The sequence below is a fragment of the Macaca fascicularis genome, chromosome 16, assembly GCF_037993035.2.
Source record: "Macaca fascicularis isolate 582-1 chromosome 16, T2T-MFA8v1.1".
NCBI classification, from domain to species: domain Eukaryota; kingdom Metazoa; phylum Chordata; class Mammalia; order Primates; family Cercopithecidae; genus Macaca; species Macaca fascicularis.
In genome coordinates, this window is record NC_088390.1 from 58,018,630 (window position 1) to 58,044,343 (window position 25,714).

Here is a 25,714-nt window from a genome sequence, read left to right on the forward strand (position 1 = left end):
TTAATAAAATCATGTTTTTATTATCAAGTGATAAAAGAAAGTGCAGAATGGAATTATGGTAGTCTACCTTTTGTGTAGTAAGGGGAAAAATAGGAATATATTATCACAATAATTTTCATTTGCATAAAGACACTCTGGAAGGACATAGAATAAACTAATCACAATGGTTTCCCCTTTCAAAGCACAATGGAGAGACCAGGAGAGGTGGAGACAGTGTGAGAGAAAGATTTTTTTACTTTATACATTTTTATAGTTTCTTAAAATCATGTGAACATATTTATTTAAAAAATAAAAAAGATAGCTGAAGTGGTTTAGACATCAGGGCTGTTTTTGATGCTGTCCCTGCACTTGTGACATAGCAATATCCACAAAATGTCATTAGCCTATCAACTCTATGGCAGTGGCAGGGCTGCCCCTGCATAAGGTGATAAAACTTTGCTTGATATATTGAAGGCCAGGCAGGGGGTGGGAAGAGAGGGAGGGAGAGAAACAGAAGGGAAAGGGAGGGGTGAGAGAACAGAGTGAAATATGAGGAGAAAGAAAGAGAAGTGAGAGACTGGAAAAAAGATGGAGACAACAGAGGGAAAAAGGAGAAAATCAGACTTAAGAAGATTGATAAAAGAAGAGAGAATGGGAGAGAAAGCATGTGCCTGGGAAAGGCTTGGAGGGAAACTCCAAAATCAGGCCACTTCCAAAAAAACTCACACACTGGGTGAGAGAAGCCCATCCCGCCAGAGGCCTGCTGGACTGTGAGATGAGGATGAGGCTCCACATTGAGGGAGCAGAGTGTCATCAAACGTATGGTCCCAGCTGCCCCACCGGATGTGGGCAGCCCTCCCCAGTACCGCCTCTACAGCATGAAGCAACAGAGAGAGGCAGGGTCCTCCGGGCTTCCATGGATCTTCTCAGGACCCAATCCCAATTTACCTTCAGGAGTTGATTTCCCAAGGGCAGGTACCTTTGGCAGCCTGAATCATGTGACCTCCGGGGATAGTGTAGTCCATCAGAAACACATCTGTCCTGCTATTGGTAATGGGGGTGATTGCCAGAGGACCACCCCTGGCTTCGGGTTCCTTGCTTAACAACTCTGGGGAGGTGTGGCTGGTACAGTCTTGGCTCCAGAATCTCCCTTCCTGGGTGGAGAGGGTTTTGAAAAGGAAGAGAGAGGGCTAGGGCAGGAGTTAAAGTTGGTGGTGGGAGAACTCTGGCCTTAAGGATGGATGTCCAGTTCAGACAGGATGAGGCTCTCTGCTCCCCACTATGGACAGTTTCCATTCAATTGGCAGAACATCTGCAAAAGAGGAATTCAACAGCATCTTGTTAAAAGGAGTTAAAAAAAAAAGAAAAGTTGCATTCTGACTTTTGCCCAGGATGCCCTCCCTAACTAAAACCAGCTAGGAAGTTCTCTTCTGTCACCCACCACCTGGGTGCCCGGCTTCTATCCCCTTCTACATATTTCTCTCAGTGAAAGTCCTATCCTCAGGCTACACACTGGATTTTGGGTGAAGGGGACATTTATTTCCTAGGGCTTTTGAAGCCTTTCCACTCCTCCCTTTGGAGACGACAGAGAGAGTTGCCTGACTGCTAATGGGAGAATGGGGACCCCAAAATCCTTTGAAAGCAGGTAAGATCGTGTGTTCTTCCATTTAAATCTTAAGTGGTTTATACCTCCTTGAGCTTTTAGGAATAACAGACACTAGTCTTCTACGACCATATACTTCTCAGCTTCATCTTTAGAGGCTTTGGTTCTTCTCTGACTACCTGTGTCCTTACTGAGGCTGACTCTGCAGATCGTCTCCACTCTAGACCACGAGGATGCTGATCAGATTCATGTTTTCTCTGATCTCTCCCTTGACCTCCAAGCTCTTGTTTCCTGCAGTCTTGAAACTTCCTTCTATCCTTCCCGTCCTGCCCTTGCTCTCCTCGGAGGTCTGCTGGGGAGGTGCTCTCCTCTGAGGAAGGAAGGCTTCTGAATGGTTAAGATAACTTTTCTTTAAAGATATACCCGACCTGCCTTTGTGGACCCAGCTGTCAAGGGCAGCACTGTGTCTGGATATGAGCTATATTTGCCAAGATGTAGCATGAAGCTGAGTTGGGGAGGATGTGGGGAGCAGCGTGAAGAGGGAGCAGGATTAGAGAAGCAGGAGACTCTAGATGAACACCCTAGATTTTATTTCTATCTCTTCCCCAGTCCTCTGACCAGTTGGACCCAACATCTGCATGTAAGCTGGAAAAAAAAAAAAAGAAATGAAAAAACGAGCTCATAATCCAGACATTTGGTTTGCATGCCACTGAACATCTGGACACCGGAAAATATCTGGTTTGGGAACTGTGACTTTCAGTTTCCTTCAAATTTTTGGAAACCTGTAGTCATATTGGATTGCTTGAAGAACTTAAACACATCTTTAACTCTTGTACATCTTTAGAGGATCATTATCTAGCTAATTCATACTTTTCAAGACTTCACAGCAGGTAAAGGAAAAATCCACAGTCCAAGAGATTCAGATCACTGAGTGTGGTTAGGGAAGACATGACCTCTATTTACCTCAGAGGACAAAGAGAAATCTCTAGAGAGCATTCTTCCCCTTCTCTCCCCACTCCCACCACTCAGGATATGTATTGGAACATCCTCTCCTTTGTCCATCAGGCAAATGAAATCCCAGGCAGACTGGTGCTTGGATACCAGGGCAGCGATGAAGCCTGAGTTCGTTGACTTTAATAAGCTCTGCTTTATTGGCCATCCAGTAACCACCTAAGGAGCTGGTCCAGGAAATGAGGCAGGATCCAGGCCACTCTGGGCTCCATGCAGCCTTCTTTTTCCAGGACACTGCTTATCTTGGCTTTGGAGTGGTTTTCCCAGCCCATCTCTGACCCGATGCAGAACATAACCATTAGCTCTCTTGCCCAAATCGTCAGTTTTTCTGTAACAGCATGATTCTTCTCCTCCTCCGGGAGGAGGCCAGGGTGGGATAGAGATTACCTTGTCCAAATGGTCTTGGGAAGTTTGGGCCCAGCCGGAAGATGCTGAGAAGGTCTGACTCTGACGGGCAACATCTTCCTAAATGCCAGTTGAATAGCTTTGTAGATGCCTGCAGCTTCTCAGTTCCCTCTCCTACTAATTCCTCTCAGAATCCTCAGAACAACTGATGACATTGTTATCAGTTTTCTCATTTTGCAGGCAAAGAGACTGGGGCTCAGGGAAGTCACACGCAATCGGCCTAAAGTCACGCAGCTCTTTAGCACTGGAATTGGGGTCTGAACCTGGACTGCCTGATTTGAAGCCTTGCGCTCTCCATTCTACCCTGAGGTGCACAATATTCACTGTAGAGACAGCACCAGCCTTCGTGAGGCAGGAGTCAATAGCTAAATGTGAGAGGAAAAAGAGAAGTGAGTTGGGGTAGTTATGGGAGGCTTTCATGAAGAGGTGCTACTTGGGACTCGAAGGAAAAGCAGGATTTGGCTAGAGGAAGGGGAAGGCATTTCAGCCAGTGAATGATGTGAGCAAAAAATATAGGCAGAAATGGGCATGGGCAGTTCACAGCCCAACAGGCGAGTTGGTTGCTTAACTGGTATTCTTTTTTTAATGCTTTAATTGGTATTATTGACTAATTGGTATTCTTTATTTTATGCTTGAGTTTTATTTGAAATGCTCCTTTTCTATAAAATCATCTAAATATTTAACAAATAATTTGGAACTTTTGACAGCATTCTAAATATAAACTTTTAAATATTCCTTCTAAACAAAAATATTCTTTCTAAAACCGAAAATGTGTGTGAAATAGATTTTTTTCCAAACCAGAACAGATATTCCCTTGCTTGAAATGCTATTTCTTTTTAATTATTGGTATTCTGATTCCAAATAATAACCAGAAATGGGAAGAACTGAAAAATCCACAAATGGGCCCCATGGAAAAGAGTTAGCCTTTGGCTACATCTGGAGAGCTCCAACACCTGATTAAAACTATAACAGACACAGGATCTTTTCCTGCCCCGTATTTCTCCTTGATCTCTCTCACTTCAACACTAGTGGAGCCAGATGTAACACAGAAAATAAAGGGGAGCTGAGTGCTGTAGTCCCAGCTACTTATGAAGCTGAAGCAAGAGGATCACTTGAGCCTAGGATTTGAGTCTAGCCTGGGCAATATAGCGAGTCTCTAGCTCTAAAAATAAATAGAAAAGAAAGAGGGAGATAGGGGAGGAGAAAAGAGTAAGGAGGGGAAATAGTAAAGAAGTTAACCAAGACTCCCAAGACCCCCTCTTTCTACCATAGATATAGATAGGCCCTGAGATAGGTCCAAGTTTGGGAGGGCAAAAGATTAGATTAGACAAGAGTTCAGAAGATTGATGTTAATACAAACAAACATGCATGCACATATTTATAACTGAAAGGGATTGAAAAGGCTAAGAATCTGCCTAAAATTTCATCTAGAAGAATGAGGCCACAGGCCAATTTGAAAGAGATAGTTGTGAGAAAGAATAAAATTGCTTTCTGCTTGCCCTCTTGTGAGTTTGGCTTGTTTAAAATCAGAGAGGCAGAGAATTCCACTCCAGGAAAACAGAGGAGCTGTACTTCTCCCTATTCCTCCTCCTAAATACAGCTAAGAACTCTGGACATTGTCTATAAAACAGACATTAGAACACTAGGAAAGATATGAAGACGGCAGACAGGCTGTGGACCTGGGCCAAGGAAAACATGGTGGTGCATTCCCTCGATTTTCTTATGGTGTCATATATCCAAGGCTTGGAGCAGCAACCCAGAGATGCCAATGGGTTCAGACAGGAGGAGAAGAAGAAGGAGAAGGAGGAGCCTGAATAAAAGCCTGCTCTCACTAGCCAAAAGACTAGGAAAGGGACAGCCCAGCAAGACAGAAAACTTTGAAGACAATAACTGTTCTGCTCCAATCAAACACTACAGAAAAAACTGTGGTCCCACCCACACCAGCAAAGGTTGAGGGAGAAGCTGAGACTTTCATGCTTTTGAAGGCAAAGCTGTAACAAGGCCCCCCAGCACCTCTACTGGGTGGTGTCAGAGGAGGCCATGTAGAGATCAGGGACTTTTATCCTTGTAGGCCTGTATCCACATCCCTGGGTCCCACCCCCACCTCCCCAATGTAAACCAACGTCAGTGGAAACTACATGGGAAACCTACTCTTCACCTGGAAGCAATGAGATGTCCTTCTCCCTTTCCACTAGAGTAGAGACCTAGTAAAGAGGCAGGACTTTCACCATTATGTAGTAGTAACAAGGCTATCCCCACCATGATATCAGCAGAAACCATGTGGGGAGGCAGAACTCCCACCCCTGACCAGCAGTAGTGAGAAATATCCACTCCTTCAAGTGTGAATGGAGGCCAAGTGGAGAAGCTGGACTTCTACCTCTACCTGGCAATAAAGAAGTAACAGTCCCCCACCCGTCCTGTGTAGGAGCAGAGAAAACCAGCTAAGACTGAAGACTTAAATAAGATCCAGAGCCTATAAAATAATATGAGATATCGAGGTATCAATTGAAAATCACGCATGATACCAAGAATCAGAAAAATCTCAAACTGATTTTAAAAAAGACAATCAACAGATGCCAATACAAAGATGACAGATGTTAACATTATCTGACAAAGGCTTTAAAGCAGCCATCATAGAAATGCTTCAACAAGTAATTAAGAACACACTTGAAACAAAGCAAAAAAGTAGAAAGTATTAGTAAAGAAACAGAAAATATAAAGAAGAGCTAAATGGAATGTTTAAACCTGAAAAACATAATAACCAAAGTAAAAAAACCTCAGTAAATGGACTAAACAGTAGAATGGAGGGGACAGAGGAAAGAACAAGTGAACCTGAAAATAGAATAATTAAAAATCACTCCATCTGAAAAACAGAGAGAAAACAGTTTGAAGAAAATGAAAAAAGCCACACGGACCTGTGGAACTAGATGAAAAGATCTAAAATTCATGTAATCAGAATCCTGGAAGAAATGAGAAAGAGGGTACAACTAAAAAAAGTACTCAAGAAGTAATGGCTGGCCTGGCGCAGTGGCCCATGCCTGTAATCCCAGCACTTTGGGAAGGCGAGGTGGGTGGATCATTTGAGGTCAGGAGTTTGAGACCAGCCTAGCCAACATGGAGAAACCCCATCTCTAATAAAAATGCAAAAATTAGCCAGGCATGGTGGCAGGTGCCTGTAGTCCCAGCTGCTCAGGAGGCTGAGGCAGAAGAATCACTTGAATCCAGGAGGCAGAGGTTGCAGTGAGCCGAGATTGCGCCATCGCACTGCAGTCTGGGTGGCAGAGCGAGACTCCATCTCAAAAAGGAAAAAACAAACAAACAAACAAAAAAACCCATATTTGGCAAAAAAGAGCCACATTAGCTTACAGATTCAAGAAGCTGAGCGAAAAGGATAACACATCAAAACAGGATAAACTCAAGAAATACATACCAAGATATATTAAAGTCAAACTTCTAAATATTAGAGGCAGGCCGGGCATGATGGCTTATGTCTGTAATCCCAGTAATTTGGTAGGCCGAGGCAAGAGGATCACTTGAGCCCAGGAGTTCAAGACCAGTCTGGATAACAGTGAGACCCTGTTTCTACAGAATTAAGAAAATAAAAATAGGCCGGGCGTGGTGGCTCAAGTCTGTAATCCCAGCACTTTGTGAGGCCGAGACGGGCGGATCACAAGGTCAGGAGATCGAGACCATCCTGGCTAACATGGTGAAACCCCGTCTCTACTAAAAAACATACAAAAAACTAGCCGGGTGAGGTGGCGGGCGCCTGTAGTCCCAGCTACTCGGGAGGCTGAGGCAGGAGAATGGCGTAAACCCGGGAGGTGGAGCTTGCAGTGAGCTGGGATCCGGCCACTGCACTCCAGCCTGGGTGACAGAGTGAGACTCCGTCTCAAAAAATAAATAAATAAATAAATAAATAAATAAATAAATAAATAAAATAAAAATAAAAAGTAAAAATTAAAGGCAAAGAAAACTCTTGAAAGCAGCAAGACAGAAATGATACTTTACCTGTAGAGAAAAATAATTCAAACAACAGCAAATGTTTAAAAAGAAACCACGGGGGTCAGAAGGAAATAACACAATATTTTCAAGTGCTGAAAGAAAACAAATAGTCAACCCCGAATTCTATTGCCTGTGAAACTATATTTCAGAAATAAAGAGTAAAGCAAGATATTCCCAGATGAAGAAAAACTAAGAGAATTTGTCACAAGCAGACATACCCTAAAAGAATGCTCGATAAATTTCTCTAAAAAGAAAGAAAACAAACATCAGGAAGGGAGAAAGAACATAGTGAGCAAAGACATGGGTAAATATAAAACACTTTTCTTCTTCTTCTTTTTTTTAAATTATACTCTAAGTTCTGGGGTACAGGTGCAGAAAGTGCAGGTTTGTTACATAGCTATACACATGCCATGGTGGTTTGCTGCACCCATCAACCTGTCATCTACATTAAGTATTTCTCCTAATGCTATCCCTCCCCTAGCTCCCCACTCCCCAACTGGCCCTGCTGTGTGATTGCCCCGCCCTGTCCACGTATTCTCATTGTTCAAAACACATTTTTTCTTCTTCTCCGTCCCTTCCCTTCCCTTCCCCTTCCTCCTCCTCCTCCTCCTCCTCCTCCTCCTCAATATAGGGTCTCACTCTGCCACCCAGACTAGAGGGCAGTGGCACAATCTAGGCTCACTGCAACCTCCGTCTCCCAGGTTCAAGCTATTCTCATGCCTCAGCCTCCTGAGTAGCTGGGATTACAGGTGCCCACCATCACACCTGGCTAATTTTTGTATTTTTAGTAGAGACAGGTTTTTGCCATGTTAGCCAGGCTGGTTTCAAGCTTCTGACCTCAAGTGATCGGCTCACATCGTCCTCCCCAAGTGCTGGTATTACAGGTGTAATACCAAGCCCAGCCTCTTCTCCTTCTCCTTCTTCTCCTTCTTCTTCTTTTCTTCTCCTTCTCCTTCTCCTTCTCCTTCTTCTTTTTTTTTTTTTGAGACTGAGTCTTGTTCTATCACCAGGCTGGACTGCAGTGGCACTATCTCGGCTCACTGCAACCTCTGCCTCCAGGGTTCAAGTGATCCTCGTGCCCCAGCCTCCCCAGTAGCTGGGACTATAGGCGCCCACCACCATGCCTGGCTAATTTTATTTGTATTTTTAGTAGAGACGGGGTTTTGCCATGTTGGCCAGGCTAGTCTTCAACTGATCTCAAGTGATCTGCCTGCCTTGGCCTCCCAAAGTACTGGGATTACAGGCGTGAGCCACCTCATCTGGCCTCCTTTTCTTCTTGAGTTTTCTTTCTTTCTTTTCTTTTCTTTTTTTTTGAGACAGTCTTGCTCTCTAGCCAGACTGGAGTGCAATGGGTGTGATCTCGGCTCACTGCAACTCTGCATCCCAGGTTCAAGCGATTCTCCTGCCTCAGCCTCCCAAGTAGCTGGAACCAGAGGCATGCACCACCACGCCCAGCTGTTTTTGTATTTTAGTAGAGACAGTGTTTCACCATGTTGGCCAGGATGGTCTCGATCTCCTGATCTTGTGATCCGCCTACCCCGGCCTTCCAAAATGCTGGGATTACAAGCATGAGCCACTGCACCTGGCCTCTTCTTGAGTTTTCTAAATTATTTTTGATAGTTGAAGCAAAAATTACAATACAGTCTGTTGTGGTTCTAAAAATATGCAGAGGAAATATTTAAGGCAATCATATCATAAATGAAGGTAGGCAAAGGGATGTAAAGAGAAGTAAGATTTCTTTTTTTTTTCTTTTTGAGACAGGGTCTCACTCTGTTGCCCAGGCTGTAGTGTAGTGGCATGATAATGGCTCACTGCAGTCTCAACTTCCTAGACTTAACTGATCCTCCCATCTCAGCCTCCCGAGTAACTGGGACTACAGGCACACCACCACACCCAGCTAATTTTTAAACTTTTTTACAGACAAGGTCTCACTATGTTGCCCAGGCTAATCTTGAACTCTAGGCCCAAAGGATCCTTCCATCTGGGCCTCCCAAAGTGCTAGAATCACAGGAGTGAGTCACCATGTCCAGCTTGGGAGGTAAGGTTTCTATATTTCACTTTAACTGGTAAAATCAGTACACTGTATTAAGCCATGTACATACAATGTAATACCTAGATAAGTCACTTAAAAAGTTACATGTAGGCCAGGTTTGGTGGCTCACATCTGTAATCCCAGTACTTTGAGAAGCCAAGGCGGGTGGATCATGTGAGGCCTATAATTCGAGACCAGCCTGGCTAACATCTCTACTAAAAATACAAAAATTAGCTTGTCGTGGTGGTGCCTGCCTGTAATACCAGCTACTTGGGTGGCTGAGGCATTAGAGTCACTTGAACCCAGGAGGCAGACGCTGCAGTGAACTGAGATGGTGCCACAGCACTCCAGCTTGGGCGACAGAGTGAGACCCCCATCTCAAAAAAAAAAAAAGTTACATGTAAAGAAATACCCCCAAATACTACAGATAAATAAAAAAAAGATTCTAAAGAAAATGTTCAAGTAGCCCACAGGAAGGTAGGGAGAAGAAAATAGAAAAATTAAAAGTGGACTGGGCATGGTGGCTCCTGTCTGTAATCCCAGCACTTTGGGAGGCTGAGGCAGGTGGATCACTTGAGGTCAGAAGTTCAAGACCAGCCTGGCCAACAATGAAACCATGTCGCTACTTAAAATACAAAAACTAGCCAGGCATGGTGGCAGCTGCCTGTAATCCCAGCTACTCAGGAGGCTGAGGCACGAGAATCACTTGAACCCGGGAGGCAGAGGTTGCAGTGAGCCGAGATCATGCCACTGCATTCCAGCCTGGGAAATAGACCAAGACTCCGTCTCAGGACAAAAAAAAAAAAAAAAGTGGAGAAAACAAACATAAAACAAAAAAATAAAACAGTAGGCTTATTCCCTAACATATCAATAGTTATATTGAATGTAAATGGTCTAAATGCAATTAAAAGATTGATATCTAATTAAAAGATAGAGATTGGTAGAGTGGATTAAAAAACATGACCTAACTAGATGTGGTGCATAAGAAAGTCATTGTAAGTATAGCAATAAAGGTAGATTGGAAGTAAAAAGATGAAAAAAGATATGTTATGTAAACATGAAACAAAAGAAAGCAGGAGTGGCTATATATATATATATATCGTGTATGTGTATATATGTCAGATAAAGTGGGCTTCAAGCAAAGAAACTTTTCTAGAGACAGAGACATTGTACAATGATATAAGAGAAGCGAGAAAACAAATCATCCTAAATGTGTATGCACCAAACAACAGAACTGCAATCCATATGAAGCCAAAACTGATAGAATTGAAAGGAGAGATAGAAAAATCTGCAACTGTGGCTGAAGACTTCAATCCTCCTCTCTTAATAGTTGATATGACAGCTAGACAGAAAATCAACAAGGATATAGAAGAGTTCAACAAAACCATCAACCAACAGGATCTAATAGAATATTTATAGAACACTCCACCCAACAACAGCAAAATGTTCATTCTTTTTGACTACTCAGGTAACACATTTCAAAATAGACCATATCCTGGGCCATAAAATAAACCAATGAAAAACAACTGAATTAATACCAAGTGTGTTCTCTGACCACAATGGAATCAAACTAGAAATCAATAACAAAAAGGTAACAGAAAAATTTCCAAATGCTTGGAAACTAAACAACACACTTCTATGTACTTCATGGACCAAAAAGGGAAGTCTCAAGAGAAATTATATATGTATATATAAAAACTATTTTTATATACTATATATACACACATCTATATAATGTATGTGTATATATAATACATGTATAAATATACACATATATAGTATATGTATTACATATATTATTATATATTATATAATAGCATACTATAATAGTATACTATTATATTATATTAATATATAATATATTAATAGTATACTATTATAGTATGCTATTATATAATAGTATACATAGTACATATAATAATATATACATTTATTTATTTATTTATTTATTCTTTTTTTAGAGATGGGCTCTCGCTCTGTTGCCCAGGCTGGAATGCAGTGGCACTATCACAGCTCAGTGCAGCCTCAACCTCCCGAGTGTCTAGGACTACAAGAGCACATTACCATGCTTGGCTAATTTTTGGATTTTTTGTAGAGATGGGGTCTCCCTGTTTTGCCCAGGCTGGTCTCCAACTCCTGCACTCAGGTGATTCACCTGCCTCTGCCTCCCAAAGTGCTGACATCACAGGTATGAGCCACTGCATCTGGCAAAGAGAAATTGTAAAATACACTGAAGCCAGTGATATGAAAATATAACGTAACAAAATCTGTGGGACACAGATGAAGAAAATGTATAGCATTAAATGCACATATTAGAATAGTAGAGGCTGGTATGGTAACTCATGCCCATAATCCTAGTATTTTGGGGGGCCGAGGTGGACAGATTGCTTGAGCCCAGGAGTTTGAGACCAGCCTGGGTAACATGGCGAAACTCCATCTCTACAAAAACACACACACACACACACAAACAAACAAACAACAAAAACCCAAATACAAAAATTAGCCGGGTATGGTGGCGTGTCCTTGTGGTCTCAGCTACTCAGGAGGCTGAGGTGGCAGGATCACTTGAGCTGGGGAGATCAAGGCTGCAGAGAGCTGAGATTGTGCCACTGCACTCCTCCAGCCTGGGTGACAGAGCGAGATCCTGTCTCAAAAAGAAAGAAAGGAAAAAAGAAAATAAATGAAAAGTAGGAAAGTCTTTATTAAATCAATGATCTAAGCTCATACCTCAAGAACCTGGGAAAAAAATAAATCCAAAGCAAGCAGAAGGAAGGAAATAATAGGATAAGAGCAGGGCTGGGCATGGTGGCTCACACCTATAATCCCAACAGTCTGGGAGACCAAGGTGGGGGAAGTGCTTGAGTTCAGGAGTTTGAGAGCAGCCTGGGCAGCACAGCAAGTCCCCATTTCTAAAAAACATTAAAAATTAAAAATTAACCAATCACGGTGGTACACAGCTGTGGTCCCAGCTACTTGGGAGGCTAAGGTGGGAGGCTCAGTTGAGCTGAGGAACTGGAAGCTGCAGTGAGCTATGATCATGCCACTACCCTCCAGCCTGGGCAACAGAGAGAGACTTTGTCTCAAAAAAAAAAAAAAAAAAAAACCATGAAATTGAAAATTAAAAAAGAAACAAAATCGAAAAGAAAAAGAGAAAACCAACGAAACAAGGAGCTAATTATTTGAAAAGATCAATAAATCTCTAGCAAGACTGACAAATTTTAAAAGAGAGGAGAAATATATTAGCAATGAAAGAAGAGATATATGGACCCTGTAGGCATCAAAAGGATAATAGGGAAACACTATGGAACTTAATAATAGGGAAATAAAGAGAAACAGAGAATTATCTTTGGAGGCCATTAGTCAGCCTCAGTAGGTCTCCAAAGCATTAATTAGGTCCTAATACTGGGAACCTGTAAATATTACCTTATATGGAAAAAGGGTCTTTGTAGATGTGATTAAGTAAGGATCTTGAGATGAGATTATCCTAGTAGACCTTAAGTGCAATGACAAATGTCTTTATAAGAGAGAGACAGAGGGACTTGTGGACGAAAGAAAAGGGAATGCAACCATGGAGGCAGAGATTGAAGCAATGTGGCCACCAGCCAAGGAATGTTGGTTGCCACCAGAAACTTGAAGAGGCAAGAAATGAATTCTTCTATAGAGCTTCTGAAAAGTGTGTGGTCCTGCCAATGCCTTGATTTGACCATTGATGCTGACTTTGAACTTCTGGCCTCCGTAACTGTGAGAGAATAAATTTCTGTTGTTTCAAGTTATTAAGTTGTGTTAATTTGTTGCAGCAGCCCTAGGAAATTTATATCCTCCAAAAAATCTCTACACACATAAATTTGGCAACTTAAATAAAATAAACCAATTTCCCTGAAAACACAAACTACCTAACTCATCCAGTATGAGTTTATATGTGTAGAGGTTTTTTTTTAAGGGTATTAGTTTAAATTAGTTTAATTTTAGGGTATTAGTTTAATTTGAATAGCCCTATAACGATTAAGAGAATTGAATTTGTAATAAAAACCATCCTCCCTCCCTCTCAATATTTCCTGATCCAGATGGTTTCACTGGAGAATTCTACCAAACACTCAAAGAAGAATTTAATTCTTCACAATCTCTTCCAGAGAACAGAAGAGAGAAAATGTTTTCCAATTAATTTTATAAGGTTAATATTATCAAAACCAGATGAGGACAGTAGAACAAAAAGAAAACTATAAACCAATATCCTATATGAATATACAGGCAAAAATCCTTAACAGAATAGTAGCAAATGGACTCCAGCAATATAGAAAAAGGATTATACACTTGCATTTCAGGGATGCAAGGCTGATTCAATATTCAAAAAGTGATCAGTAATCCACCATGTTAACAGTATAAAGAGGAAAACCCACATAATCATATCAATGATGCAGAAAAGACATTTGATGGAATTCAACACCCATTTAATAATTAAAAAAAAAAAACAAAACTGGCGGGGGTGTAGTGTAATCCCAGCACTTTGGGAGGCTGAGGCAGGCGGATCACCTGAGGTCAGGAGTTGGAGACCAGCCTGACCAACATGGAGAAACACCATCTCTACTAAAAATGCAAAATTAGCTGGGTATGGTGGCACATGCCTATAATTCCAGCTACTCAGGAGGCTGAGGCAAGAGAATATCTTGAACCCGGGAGGCAGAGGTTGCAGTGAGCGAAGATCGTGCCATTGCACTGCAGCCTGGGCAACAAGAGCGAAATTCTATCTCAAAAAACAAAAAACAAAAACAAACAAACAAACAAAAAACATCTGTCAGAAAAAATAGAAAACCCACTAACATTATACTTAATGGTAAAAGACTGAGTGCTTTGCCCCTAATAGTGGAAATAAAGCACTGCTTTTATTCAACATAGTGCTGGTACCTCCAGTCCGTGCAATAAGATAAGACAAGGAAATAAAAGATTGGCAATGAAGAGGCAAAACTCTTCCTATTTGCAGGTGACGTGATTATATATACAGAAAAATCTCAGGGAGTCTACAAAAACAAACAAACCTCCTAGAAATAAGTGAGTTCAAGAATGTCACAGGATATAAGATAAACATGTAGGCTGGATGTGGTGGCTCATGCCTATAGTCCCAGCACTTTGGGAAACTCCATCTCTACAAAAAAAAAAAAAAACCCAAATACAAAAATTGGCCAGTTGTGGTGGCGCATGCTTGTAATCCCAGCTACTTCGGAGGCTGAGGCAGGAGAATTGCTTGAGCCTGGGAGATCAAGGCTGCAAGAGCTGTGATTGTGCCACTGCACTTCAGCCTGGGTGACAGAGTGAGACCCTGTCTCAGAAAAAAAAAAAAAAGAAAAAAGTAAAAAGAAAAGAAAAAAAAAAAACCTTTTAGAAAAAAAATAGAAGAAAATCTTCACGGTCTAGGACTAAGCAAACAGCTCTTAAAGTTGACACCAAAGTACAATCCATAAAAGAAAAATTGATAAATTGGAAATTATCAAAACTTAAAACTTTTGTGAAATAATCTGTAAAAAGACAAAAAGACAAGCTAGAGAGGAGAAAATATTTGCAAACCACTTATCCAACAAAAGACTAGTAAATAAAATATTAAAGAACTCTAAAAATGCAACAATAAAAACACAAATAATCCAATTAGAAAATGGGCAAAAGGCATGAAGAGATACTTCACAAAAGTGGACATACAGATGGCAAATAAGCACATGAAAGTTAATCAATGTCATTAGTCAACAGGGAAATGTAAAATAAAACCATAATGAGATATGGCTACACACCGATCAGAATGCTAACATTTTTAAAAGTGACAACACCAAATGTTGGTGAGGATGTGGAGAAACTGTCACTCACACATTGATGGTGGAAATGTAGAAGGATACAGCCACTGTAGAAACAGTTTGGAAAATTTTGTGTGTGTTTTGAGGCTGGAGTGCAGTGGCGTGATCACTGCTCACTGCAACCTCTGCCTCCCAGGCTCAAGCGATCCTCCCACCCCAGCCTCCAAAGCAGTATGGAACAACACGCATACACCACCATGCATAGCTAATTTTTTGTATGAGATGGGATTTTGCCATGTTGCTTAGGCTAGTCTTGAACTCCTGGGCTCAAGCGATCTGCCCACTTCGGCATCCCAAAGTGCTGGGATAATAGGTGTGAGCCACCACGCCCAGCCAGCAGTTTCTTAAAAATACTAAACATGGAACTACTGTATGGATTCTTGGGAATTTATTCCAGAGAAATAAAAATTTATGTTCACAAAAAAGAATACATGAGTGTTTATAGCAACTCTAAGTGGCCAAAAACTGGAAACAACTCAAAAGTCCATCAATGGCTGAATGGTTAAAGAAACTGTAGTACATCCATACCATGGAATACTATATAGCAATAAAAAAGAATGAACTGTTGACCCATGCAACAAACTGGATGAATCTCCTGAGCATTATGCTGAGTGAAGAAAGTCAATCCCAAAAGGCTACATACTGCTTGATTCCATTATATATATAACACTCTTGAAAAAAAAAAATTGTAGAAATGGAGAACAGATTAGTAGTTGCCAGGGGTTAAGTGGGGAGCAGAAGGCCTGGCACAGTGGCTCCCACCTGTAATCCCAGCACCTGGGGAGGCCAAGGTGTGAGGACTGCTTGAGCCCAGGAGTTTGAGATTAGCCTGGGCAACATAGGGAGACCCAACTCTAAAAATAATTTTTAGCCACGTCTACTGCGAGAATGAAGACCATTCTCAGAAATCAGACTGTCAACATTCCAAAAAATGTTGACATTACTCTGAAGGGACACAGTTATTGTGAAGGGCCCCAGAGGAACCCTGTGGAGGGACTTCAGTCACATCAGTATAGAACTCAGTCTTCTTGAAAAGAAAAAAAAGAGGCTCCGGGATGACAAACGGTGGGGTAACAGAAAGGAACTGGCTGCTGTTCAGACTATTTGTAGTCATGTACAGAACATGATCAAGGGTGTTACACTGGGCCTCAGTTACAAGATGAGGTCCGTGTACGCTCACTTCCCCATCAACGTTATCTAGGAGAATGGGTCTCTTGTTGAAATCCAAAATTTATTGGGTGAAAGATATATCCACAAGGTTCAGATGAGACTACGTGTTGCTCGTTCAGTATCTCAAGCCCAGAAAGATGAATTCATCCTTGAAGGAAATGACATTGAGCTTGTTTCAAATTCAGCAGCTTTGATTCAGCAAGCCACAACAGTTAAAAACAAGGATATCAGGAAATCTTTGAATGGTATCTATGTCTCTGAAAAGGGAACTGTTCAGCAGGCTGATGAATAAGATCTCAGAGTTGTCCAGCTACAGAAACAGGATGCTGGATGATTCCTACCTATTTGTGATATTTAAATAATACAATAAAAGACCAACAGATTTGGAAAAAATAATAATAATAATTTTTAAAAATTAGCCAGGCATGGCGGCATGAGCCTGTGATCCCAACTATACAGGAGGCTGAGGCAGGAGGATCGCCTGAACCCAGGAGGTCAAGGCTGCAGTTAGCCATGATGGTACCTAGTGATCGCCAGCCTGGGTGACAGAATGATATCCTGTCAAAAAAAGAAATAAAGAAAGAAAGAGAGAAAGAGAGAGAGAGAAGGAGGCAGGGAGGGAGGGAGGGAAGGAAGGAAGGAAGGAAGGAAAGAAGGAAGGACAAAGAGGGGGGAAAAACCCCTCTTTCGGTGGCTGAATCCGGAATGTCACATTTTTCCATTGAGATTTGGTTGTGTGAGGAGCTGGTCTGCAGATAAAGAAAAATGCATCAGACCTGAAGAAAAAAGAAGCAGAGATGAGAAGTAGATTACAACTTGCTCTGTGAGAGGAGGTCTGGATTGAGTGCATTCTATTTTCTTTTCATCAATTCCCCCTCTTTTTGTTCTAGCTATATATATGTGTGTGCATATATACACATATGTATATGTGTGCATATATACACATATATAATTATACACATTTATGTATGTATAGATACACACACACACACACACACACACACAGCTCACTGCAGCCTCGAACTCCTGGGCTCAGCTTCCCCCAGAAGCTGGGACTACAGGCTGGGACTGTGTATATATATTTTTGAGACAGGGTCTCACTCTGTCACCCAGGCTGGAGTGCAGTGGTGCAATCATAGCTCACCGCAGTCTTGACCTCCTGTGCTGAAGTGATCCTCCCACCTCAGCCTCCCAAGCTGAAACTACATATGCACACCATCGTGCCCGGCTAATTCTTTTGTGTTTGTAGAGATGGGATTTCTCCATGTTGCCCAGGCTGTTCTTGAACTGGGCTCAAGTCATCTGCCTGCCTCAGCCTCCCACAGTGCTGGAATTACAGGCGTGAGCCACCACGCCTGGCTAAGCTATCTTGTTTTTCGTACAATCCATGGGGTACATGTGACATTTTATTACATGTATATAATACATAACAAACAAGTCAGGGTTTTTAGGGTATCCATCCCCCCAATACAATACATTTTTATTAACAGTAGTCACCCTACTCTGCTATCAAACATTGAATTTATGCCTTCTGTCTAACCGTATGTTTGTACCCTTTAACCCACTTCTCTTCATCCTCCCCTCTGCCCCCAACTTGTTTAAGCTATCTTGAGTTGGTTTCTGGTGTTTCAACAAGATTCATAACGAATGCAACTGCTAATATTCCTCAGTAGTTTGTCAAATACCATTTGGCATCTTCTGTTGTTCAGTCATCGACTCTACATCTACTCTCGGGTCTCCCTGAACTTCTCCACTCTGTCCATCCTCCTCCTCCTCCTCCACATTCAGGGACCCTTTCATAATTCACGTCAGGCTTTCACATACACTATCTGTGATTGTTCCAGTAAGCCTGTGAGCTAGTTCTTGTTCTTATTTCAGTTCAGCAGTCCTTTATCAAGTACCTACTAAGTGCCAGGAACCAAGCTGTAGGGTCCATTCTCCTGTTCTCCCATAGCACGAGTACACAGTCCCTCTCTAAAATCTCTGGGGCTCAGCCAGGCACGGTGGCTCATGCCTGTAATCCCAGCACTTTGGGAGGCCAAGGTGGGTGGATCACCTGAGGTCAGGAGTTTGAGACTGAGACCAGCCTGACCAACATGGTGAAACCCCGTCTCTACTAAAAATACAAAAATTAGCCAGGTATGTTGATGGGCACCTGTAATTCCAGCTACCCAGGAGGCTGAGGCAGGAGAATCGCTTGAACCCGGGAGGTGGAGGTTGCAGTGAGCCGAGATCGCGCCATTGCACTCCAGCCTGGGCGACAGAGACTCCATCTCAAAAAATAAAATAAAATAAAATAAAATAAAATAAAATAAACAAAATATCTGGGGTTGATGTACAGACTCACTTGAACACGCAGGCCTGGAGGCCCACACATCCATGCCTAATATATTTACGATATGTAAATCAAGTTAATAAGCTACTAAATAAGAACTGTCTTCTGAGCTGCGCGTGGTGGCTCATGCCTATTATCTGAGCACTTTGAGAGGCTGAGACAGGATGATCACTTGAGCCCAGGAGTTCAAGAACAGCCTGGGCACCATAGTGAGACCCTATCTCTATTTGAAAAATAAATAAATAAGAACTGTGCTCTGTCCTACGTTGATAGGTATGGCCAGGGTCAAATTTACAATTTTGGATAACTACTCTGTCCCCTTTCTCTTTGCACACTCGATTCTATCCTTACCTTGAGTGGTTTCATGGGCACGTGTGTGGACATTTTAGTTTGCACAACCAGCCTCTATCCATACCCGCTGCAAACAGCTGCTCTTTGGTTATGTCTTGGGCTTAAGAGTGCATATGACAGCGGTAACCCCCACCCTGCACCCATCCAGAAGGTTGACCTATTAAAGAGATCTGCACAGGCTGCGGACCACTTGGGCAGCAAACTCCAGTGTCTCAGGTACCTGGGACATGGTCTAGAGTTGAGGGGTGCTCAGGTGGTTAGAGGCCCTTCATTTTGCCTCACAGGCCTACCTAATTAGCAAGGGCTATCTAGAAGAAGGGCAAAGTAAGGCCCTCCAAAGTGTGGGGTCCTCTTGCGTGGGTCTAAGAGGAGCCCTGAAATTTAGAAGTGTTTGGTTTTCAGAGAGATAATATGCTCCACACACTGCATATTATTCAATCCCCCAGTGGGGTCTGGGGAGAGCTTAAGCAAATATGTTGGCACTTCTGCAATAAAATACATTGATATTCATTCTAAGAGAATGAAATAAAGACTATAAAGACTATAAATAGTCTTTATAGATGTCTCTATAAATTCCTCATGTCATTTCAAGTCAGATTTTGCCACCACTTGAGTCTGTGCCAAACTTAAGAAAAAACTTTTGGCTGGCCTCATGCCTGTAATTCTAACACTTTGGGAGGCCAAGGCAGGACGATCGCTTGAGCCTGGGTGTTCAAGCCCAGCCTGGGCAACATAACAAGACCCCGGTCTCTACAAAAGTAAGAAAATTAGCTGGGCACAATAGCACACACCTGTAGCCCTAGTTGCTTGGGAGTCTGAGGTGGGAAAATCCCTTGAGCTTGGTAGGTTGAGGCTGCAGTGAGCCGTGATCATGCCACTGCACTCCAGCCTGGATGACAGAGAAAGACCTTGTCTCAACAACAACAACAACAACAACAACACACACACACACACACACACACACACACACACACACACAACCTTTCAATTTTCACAGCTTTTGAGATTTCAGAACTTGGAGATAAGGAATTATGGAACTATAACAGAGTTGTAATACAGTCATTGCTGTTCAATTGATGACACATTTCTAGCCTTCCTTTCAACTAAGTGTAGCCATGTGGCTAAGCGCTCAGCAAGAGAATATGAGCAGAAGTTATGAGGGCCGCTTTGGGTCTGAACTTTTAGGCACCAGGCATGTATTTTCCCACAGTCTTTTCCCTCTTCCTCCAACCTGGAAGACAGATGTGCCTGTTATCCAGCTTCTGTCAAGCAGATGAGGACAGAGTCCTTATATTTGCAGCACAACAATCTGGAAAGAACTAGAGTCCTCAGATGGCCAGGTGGGGCAAGATCCTTACCGAACTGCACTGCTCGACTCAGGACTGCTATGAGGGAGGGAAATGAGCTTCTATTCCTCCTTAAGTCACTGTATTTTTTTTGTAAAGATGAGGTCTGGCTCTATTTCACAGACTGATCTTGAACTCCTGGGCTCAAGTGACCCTCTGCCTTGGCCTCTCAAAGTGCTGGGATTACAGGCATGAGCCACCATGCCTGGCAAGCTACTGTATTTTTGAGCCTCCAACCCACTTAGTCTTGAACTAATTAATATAAGAGACAAGTGCTGGGCATATTAAAGATGGAAAAGATACAGTCCTTACCCCCAAGGGATGATAAGGATATTTTAAGTAAGGAAAACCAACCCATATGTGGAGACAACTAAATGTGCTGCGTGCTGATGTGGCCGCCATGGAAGAACACAGGCCTACCTCAGGGCTTCAGGGAAAACTTCCTCGAAGAGATGGCGGCTCAGCTGGCCTGTGAAGGTTCAAGAGAGGTTGGTCAGATGAGAAAATGGAAAAGGGTATGTTATGGGTTAAATTGTGTCACCCTCCAGCAAAAGACATGTTGAAGTCCTAAATCCCAGTACCTCGGAATGTGACCTTATTTAGAAATAAGGTCATTGAAAATGTGGTGGCTTATGCCTGTAATCCCAGCACTTTTGGAGACCGAGACAGGAAGATCGCTTGAGTCCAGGAGTTTGAGACCAGCTTCAGCAACATGGTGAGACCCCATCTCCACAAAAAATAAACAAAATTAGCAAGGCGTGGTGACACACATCTGTGGTCTCAGCTACTTGGAAAGCTGAGGTGGGAAGATTGCTTGAGCCCGGGATGTTGAGGCTGCAGGGAACCTTAGCATACTGGAGTAGGGTGGGCTAGAATCCAATACAACTGGTGTCCTTTTTTGTTTTTTCTTTTTCTTTTGAGACAGAGTCTTGCTCTGCCACCCAGGCTGGAGTGCAGTGGTGTAATCATAGCTCACTGCAGCCTCCATCTCCAGGGCTCAAGAGATCCTTCTGTCTGTCTCCCGAGTAGTTGGGACTAGAGGTACATTACTAACGCCCAGCAAATTTTTGTATTTTTTGTGGAGAACGGGGACTTACTATGCTTTCCAGGCTGGTCTTGAACTCTTGGCCTCAATCCTCTTGCCTCAGCCTCCCAAAGTGCTGGGATTACAGATGTGAAACATCATGCCTGGCTGGGTGTCCTTTTAAGAAGAAGAAAATTTAGACACAGAGACAGACACTCAGGGATAATGCCATGTGAAGATATAGAGACACACAGACTCAGAGGCGATGGCCACATGAAGATGACCACATGAGTTTGGTGTTGTGCTATACAAGTCAAGGAATGCCTGGGCCTACCAGGAACTGAAAGAAGCAAGGAAAGATCCTCCCCTGGAAGTTCTGGAAGGGGCATGATTTCAGACTTCTAGCTTCCAGAACTGTGAGTGGATAAATTTCAGCTGTTTTTAAGTCCTGCACTTTGTTACTTCAACCCTAGGAAATTAATACAGGGCGTATCAGGCATAAGCAGAGGCAGAGAGGTGAGAAACAACATGGTGTACTAAAAGAGACTATAGGCAACTCTGTATTTACAGCTATAATGTGCAAGGCAAGGCATGTCCTGCAATGAAGCTGGAGAGTGGAAAAAACCCACTCACTGCATGTATGATACATAATTTTTAAAAACAGGAATGAAAAATGCAAAGAAGAATGATCACCAAAATAACATAGTTCTTTCATGGTGGTAAAATTTTAGGCAAAGTTTACATTCTTTTTATTTTTTTCCTTATTAATTTTTAAAATGGTTATGTCTTTTGTTGTTGTTTTCTTTGAGACACATCTCGCTCTGTCACCCAGGCTGGAGTGCTGTGGCAGGGTCTTGGCTCACTGCAGCCTTGACCTCCCGTGATTCAAGCTATTCTCCCACCTCAGTCTCCCCAGTAGCTTGGACAACAGGTGTGTGGCACCATGCCCGGCTAATTTTTAAATTTCTTATAGAGATGAGATCTCACTATGTTGCTTCTACTGGCCTCAAGCAATCTTCCTGCCTCAGCCTCCCAAAGTGATGGCATTACAAGATTGAGCCACCATACCCGACTGAACATGTATTTTTAATGTAATCAGAAAATAATCTATTTCATTTAGGAAAACAAAGGCAGATGCTGCCAGCAGTGAGGACAGTAGATTAGGGGAGCAGGACTAGAAGCAGAGAGACCAGCTAAGAAATTATTGCAGGCCAGGAGCAGTGGCTCACACCTGTAATTCCAGAACTTTGGGAGACCGAGGCGGGCAGATTGCTTGAGGTCAGGAGTTCAAGACCAGCCTGGCTAACATGGCGAAACCCTGTCTCCAGTAAAAATACAAAACTTAGCTGGACACTCCAGCCTGGGCAACAGAGCAAGACTCTGTCAAAAGAAAAGAAAGAAGAAAGAAAGAAAGGAAGGAAGGAAGGAAGAAAGGAAGGAAGGAAGGGAAAGAAAGAAACTATTGCAATTGCAATGTTCCAGATCTGTGAGGAGGGTCTGAGCTCAGAAAACCGAAGTAGCAACAGACAAGAGAAATATTTAGAAGGTGGAATTAGAGAGACATGGTGAATAGCTAGAAGTATTTGGGTTGGCGATAGAGAGGGAGGATTCCAGAATGATTCTCAGATCTCTAGGTGGGGTGACTTGGTAGATGACAGCCCCTTCATGGGGACTAGGAGAAGAGGAGATTCAGGTTTTCAGGGGAAAATGATGAGTTCAGAGGAAGATGGTGAAATACCCGTGGGGGTATCCAAGTAGCAATGTCCTCAGCTGGTAACTTTACATGGTGGTCTGTCCAGCACTCCACTCTAGGCTTCCTCTGGTAAATTCTCCTGCCCCATTCATCTCCATGATTCTCATGGTGGTTTGTTGTGTTTGTAGGACTCCACTTCCCTAGCTACAGCTAATTGGTCAAGGATGGATGCTTGACCCAAAGTTGGGTTTTGTTTGTTTGTTTGTTTGTTTTTTGAGACAGTCTCACTCTGTCATTCAGGCTGGAGTGCAGTGATGCGATCTCAGCTCACTGCAACCTCCGCCTTCTGGGTTCAAGCGATTCTCCTGCCTCAGCCTCCCAAGTAGCTGGGACTACAGGTGCTTGCCACCATGCCCAGCTAATTTTGTATTTTTTATAGGGATGAGGTTTTGTCATATTGCCCAGGCTGGTCTCAAACTCCTGGCCTCAAGTGATCCGGCTGCCTCGGCCTCCCAAAGTGCCAGGATCTCAGGCGTAAGCCACCGCACCCGGCCCTTGTTTTCAAATTTAAAGAGTAGTAGAGAAGACAGGACTGGCGACATAAACCTGGGAATCACCCCACATGGGCAGCAGTTGGATTCACAAAAGGATGAGATTTTCTAATGAGAGCATATAAGAGGAGAAAAATAAAAGTCAGCATAGAATCTACCAAGGGTGCAGGAGAGAGCAGCAGATCTCACAACCAAAATGAAAAGAATGTTCAGAGAAACTGGAGGAAACCAGGAGAGAGGAGAGAATACAGCCCCAGTTAGAGTGGAGGAAACTGGAGCCTGGAGGTGAAGCTAAGAAGCTCACTGATCCAAGACTCAGATTCAGGTCTTTGCTCTTTGCATGGCACCACTGCCCATGGCTTTGATGGTACTGAGCCTCTTTTTTCTTTAAATGGACTTCTAGGGAGACAGTCTGTATAGACAACTTGTTTTCATTTCCCAGTTTCCTTCTCCAAACCTACGCCTGCTCTGAACTGAAGCCTACCTCTACTCTGCCCTCTCGATGTTGCTGTCCTGTGGGTTCATGCATCTGCCTAGGATTTGATATTTTAGGCCTGTGCGCCTGATTAACACAGGGAAGAAGAGCAACAAGGTCCTCAAAAATGCTTTGGACAAGGACAAATTGATTATTGAAGCGGAGTGAGGGTGGACATGGGACTGAAGGTTGCTGAAGCCCCTAGAGCCACATGGGAGAGCATTCAGGGCCACATGCCTATGACATTTTCTCAGAGCCATCGGTTTTATCACATTTATCATTACCCCACATCTTATTCTTAATGTCATAAGACATGAAGATGAGTCATTAAGCTGGGTTACTCAGTTTGTCTTGTGAACATACCGATAAAAAGACTGTTATTGAATCCCCATGATTTAGAGGATTGTAGGAGTTTCAGGGGATCCAATAAAACCGATGAATTAAGCTCAACAATGGTCATGAGAACTAGTAATTGGCATCACTTGCCTGGTACTTGCATGGTTGGTATGAAAAATGACTCTGTGTTAGAAACTATCTTATAATGAAGGTAGGAGGTATACACATGTATACATTTCTTCATATTTCTTGTGCATCTACTATATATCAGGAATTATGTGAGCAACAGACTCAAGACAAGTGAGACCTCTGCCCTTCTGGAGCTTGTATTCTAGTGGGCTATTTCCATTTCATACCCCACTGAGGATGTTTCTAACCATTGAAAAATGCCTTTCCCTGCTTCCCCTGTTAGTAGAAGTGAAAGTTCACCCACCAGGATCCAGGCCAAACTGCCAGAAGAGAATAATATACATTCTACATTTAAATTCTCACTACAGCCCTGCAAGGCAGGTTAACATGATAGAAATAGATAGACCTGGGTTCAGAGGCTGGTTCTGCTACTTCCTGCTGCTTGTTCATCTCTCCGGGCCATAGTCTCCTCCTATTAAACCCTCGAGATGATAACACACACAGTGTATGGCATATAAATCCTTGGCATGTGGCATCATAGCCATTCCTATTGAGATCAGCTCATTTTTGAAGATGAGAAACTTGACACAGAGAGGTAAAGCGACTTACCCAACATCATACAGCTGGTAATTGGCAGAGCGGGAACTTGAACCCAAATCTTCTGACTCCATGCCATGTCCTCTTTCCAGTCTCGAATCACTGTCTGGTATAAGGCCAGGAAGTAATTATCCATGTGTTCAGGGATCTATGCTTCTGGAAGGGTGCAGGCCTAGTGACTTAGGAAGGACAGTATGGAGGTAGTGGTCGGGGGGTGGGGAGAATATGAGGAGTCTCGATAGGCTAGAACAAATTAATGGCCGGGGGACAAGTCCAGGCAGATTGGCACGGGCAAGACCCAGCTAGAAGAACCCGATTCAGCCCCGGCCGCTGCCTGCTCACCTGCGGCCAAACACTGACCCCTGCCGACCGACCAAGGGAAGGCGGCGCAAGGCCCAGCTCCGGGAGTGTTCGGGGGCCCTCGCGGCTGGAGCGGGCGGGGGAACGCTCATCGCGCAGGCAGGAGCCTAAGGGGCTGGGGGTCACAGCGCGTCCCCCTCCTGGAACCTCGAGACCTGAGTGACTGCCTTGGCCACCCAGGGTGACGTTGCATCACCTCCTTCGCTCACCTGGCTTTTGACAAGAGAAAGGGGACAGAGCTGAGGGTTTTCCCTGCCCTGGGCCCCGACCCCAGCATCTCCTGGGTTTCTCCTTGCCGCGCAGCCCCCCACCGTGTTTGAGACTTGAGGCTGGAGGCCTGCCCTTTCTGTCCTGTCTAGGGTGCTGGCCACCTGGAACAGGTGGGGGGGCGTTTCTAGGGCTGGATTTGAGTCTCGTATCGGGCAGATGGACCAACTCTAGACCAAAGGCCACTTGCTGGGGCTGAGGGGACGCTGTG

At 43.3% G+C, this 25,714-nt stretch overlaps 1 long non-coding RNA gene and 1 pseudogene across 1 annotated transcript; one reads left to right on the forward strand and one right to left on the reverse strand.

The window, feature by feature from the left end:
• On the reverse strand, positions 1–25,449 carry LOC102130802 (uncharacterized). The gene is made up of 4 exons (XR_010581838.2): positions 25,219–25,449; positions 24,889–24,982; positions 20,492–20,540; positions 1–1,291 (listed from the first exon to the last, which is right to left on the reverse strand). It is a non-coding gene; the product is annotated as an uncharacterized lncRNA (long non-coding RNA).
• On the forward strand, positions 15,758–16,351 carry LOC107127805 (large ribosomal subunit protein uL6 pseudogene; annotated as a pseudogene).
• Positions 25,450–25,714: the final 265 nt, after the last annotated feature.